This window comes from Arachis hypogaea, chromosome 13, assembly GCF_003086295.3.
Source record: "Arachis hypogaea cultivar Tifrunner chromosome 13, arahy.Tifrunner.gnm2.J5K5, whole genome shotgun sequence".
Lineage (NCBI taxonomy): Eukaryota > Viridiplantae > Streptophyta > Magnoliopsida > Fabales > Fabaceae > Arachis > Arachis hypogaea.
In genome coordinates this window covers 87,891,418-87,894,984 of record NC_092048.1, presented here as the reverse complement: position 1 = coordinate 87,894,984, position 3,567 = coordinate 87,891,418, and the positions used below count along the sequence as shown (strand labels likewise).

General features: G+C 41.5%; 1 non-coding gene across 1 annotated transcript; it reads right to left on the bottom strand.

Annotated features, from left to right (window-relative positions):
• Positions 1-794: 794 nt before the first annotated feature.
• Positions 795-898, bottom strand: LOC112739379 (small nucleolar RNA R71). Its single transcript, XR_003170318.1, has one exon. It is a non-coding gene; the product is annotated as a small nucleolar RNA R71 (small nucleolar RNA).
• Between the last annotated feature and the right edge of the window lie 2,669 nt (positions 899-3,567).

Here is a 3,567-nt window from a genome sequence, read left to right as displayed (position 1 = left end):
GAATTTCATTTTCTGTTTGAGTGATTTACTTTTTTGTTTTAGTTAAACTTCTTCCCTTCCCCCTCTACTCTTTTGTTTTTTTTTTGTTATTTTCAATTCTGTTTGCTAACCCACTAACTGTTTGATATATTGCATTACCCACAACTAACAGTAATTCTGACACAAATACTTTCTGCACCTATCTTTTCTTGCTTGCACTTGATGGTTGTATGACAGGAAGAAGCAGGGCTTCAACTTCCTTCGATTCTGAACCTGAGAAGACCTTCCTTAGATTAAGGAGGGAGGCAAGAGGAAAGAAAGTGGTTGGTGCTGAGGAAGAAGAGGAATTCTTTGAAACAAACATGGAAGACAACATGGAAAACCATCATGAAGAAGAGGATCACAACCATAGGGGAGGAGGTAGAGCAAATCATGCTGGGGAGGATAGAAGAGTTTTGGGCTCTTACATCAATCCAAACCCAGGCAATTGTGGAAGTAGCATCCAAAAACTAACAATCCATGCCAACAACTTTGAACTTAAACCACAGCTCATCACCCTTGTTCAGAACAACTGTTCGTTTGGAGGAGGTGTTCAAGAAGACCCCAATCAACATTTGACCACCTTTCTGAGAATATGTGACACAGTGAAGTCTAATGGTGTTCACTCTGACGCCTATAGACTGCTCCTATTTCCATTCTCACTTAGGGACAAAGCAGCCAAGTGGCTGGAATCTTTCCCAAGGGAAAGCTTGACAACTTGGGAAGACGTGGTGAACAAATTCTTAGCAAAATTTTACCCTCCTCAACGAATCAATAGGCTGAGAGCTGAGGTCCAAACTTTCAGGAAACAAGATGGTAAGACTCTATATGAAGCATGGGAGAGGTTCAAGGACTTAACAAGGAGGTGTCCACCTGACATGTTCAACGAATAGGTGCAGCTGCACATTTTCTATGAAGGGCTCTCTTATGAATCAAAGAAGGCCGTAGACCATTCATCTGGAGGATCTTTGAACAAGAAGAAGACTATTGAGGAAGCCATAGATGTTATTGAAACAGTAGCAGAGAACGACTACTTCTATGCTTTCGAAAGAGGGAACACAAGAGGAGTAATGGAGCTAAACAATGTAGATGCTCTGTTGGCTCAAAACAAGCTCATTACCCAGCAGCTGGCTGACCTCACCAAGAAGATGGAGATGAACCAAGTAGCAGCAATCTCCACTTCATCAACAACCCAAGAAGGAGTGAATAAAGAAGCAGAGGGAGTCAGGAGCAAGCCAACTACATTGGGAATTCACCAAGGAAAAACTATGATCCATACTCCAAGACCTACAACCCTGGATGGAGAAACCACCCAAATTTTGGGTGGGGAAGTGAGCAAGATCAAAACCAAGACCAGAGACGTTACAACTCCAACAACAATGCAGCTCACCAGCAATTCACACAGAGGACATCTCAACACCCCACAACAACACTTCTCCACACGCCTATCAAAACCAAAACAGCACATCTGCTCCGAATCACTCATCAATTGATGACAAGCTCTCTAAGATTGAAGCCTTACTTGAAGGAATATGCCAAGAGATTCAAGAAAATAAGGTGTTCAAAGAGGAGGTGCGAGGCAATATTAAGAACCAAGGAGAGACCATCAGGAAGCTGGAATTTCAGGTGGGATATTTAGCTGAGAAGATTCCCAAACCTACTGATAGCTTCCCAAGTGACACGGAAAAAACCCAAAGGAGAAGCAAAGAAAGTAAGATGGGAAGATTGCAAAATGGTCACTGCGAGTGATCAAGAGACTGAAGACAAGAAAGGCAAACTTTGCAAACAACCTGAAGACAACTCAACAAAGGAGGAGGATAGAGATCGCCAAGAACCAAAATCTCACAACAAGAGCTGCTGAAGCTCTATGCACCCTTCCCTCAACTGCTCAATGGTGCTGTGGGAAAGAGAATATACTCAAGGTTCCTAGACTTGTTTGCATCTCTGCATGTAAACATACCATTCGTCAAGGCAATTCAACAAATGCCTACATTCATCAAGTATATGAAGGAACTTCTTCCCAGGAAAAGCTCACTCAAAGGAGGCCAGACTATAGTGATGAACAAGGAATGTAGTGCCCTTATTCAACCTGAGTTGCCTACAAAAAGAAGAGACCCATGGAGTTTTCACGTCCCTTGTGCATAGGTGAAACTATGTTCGATAGAGCACTATGTGATTTGGGGGCCAGCATCAACTTACTGCCCTTATCCCTGGTGAAAGGCTGCAGATCAATGAGATAATACCCACAGATGTAATCATCAGACTGGCTGACAAAACTCAAAAGCAAGCAATAGGAGTGGTGGAAAATGTTTGCTAAAGGTTGGGAAATACTTTCTCCCAACGGACTTTGTCATCCTGGACATGGAAGAGAGTCACACTCATCCAATCATATTGGGAAGACCATTCCTAGCTACGGCCAGAGCACTTATCGATGTAGAGAAAGGGGAGCTAATATTGAGAATCCATGATGAACGACTCACTTCAATATTTTCAAACTCTCACAAGAAACAGATCAAGAGGACAAGGAAACAAGCACTAAAGCACAGCCAGTTCATTCTGAGATCCCCTAATAGATAAACAAGGAAAACAGCAATTGCCAAGCTCAAGGAAAAGTTGGAGGAACCTAAACCTCTAGAGGCAGGTGAAGACAGCACCACAACTCCTTTAGAAAAAGAGGTCACCAAGGGGAAGGCAACATCAAAAGAAACAAAGAAGAAGGTACCAAGGAGGTGGAGGAACAAGAAATCCCTACGGAAGACTTCTCTCCAGGGGATAGAGTTGTCTCAGCTTACTTCCCAGATATTCCCCCTAATCTCCCTACTGTACCATCTCAGTTACCTAAGGTCTTCACTATCAACAGAGTTCTTTCCCTGGAACATGTGGAGATCATTGATCCAACCAATGGATATAAGTCCACAGCAAGAGGGGAGGACTTTAAGCACTACCAACCACCCTGATGAGGAAAAACGTCAAGCTAGTGACGCTAAAGAAGCGCTTCATGGGAGGCAACCCATGTTTTATATGTTTTTAAAATAATGAATAAATCAATGTTTATGAATTTCAACCCAAACTTGACAAACACTTGGTGCAATTTTTATCATGCAGTATATAGTGAAGAACAAGTTTGGTGTTCAAAGCAAACCAAGATGCATGCTAGTCTTGGGAGCTTTGAACAAAACTTTTCATCACATTGTTCAAATTAAGTTTGGTGTCACCCCATGGTGCCACCAAAATGCATAAGGATACACAAGTAGTTAGTTAGTTGAAATTCATAAATAAACAAACTCTTTCTTCCTCTTTATTATTCTAGCCGTAAGTTTGATTTTTATGATATTATTTCTTATTTTAATCTTTATAGGAAAAGAAAAGAAGCATAAAAGGATGGATTGGACAACTAAACAAAGAAGGATCGGACACCACAAAAGGAAGGGCTACACACTGTTCTAAAAAGGGAATGCATTGGAAAATATTGCCATGCAACATTGGAAAAATGGAACCCCTAAAAGACTGAGCAATCTCATTCATAAAGTGATGATCCTTGTCTTTTAT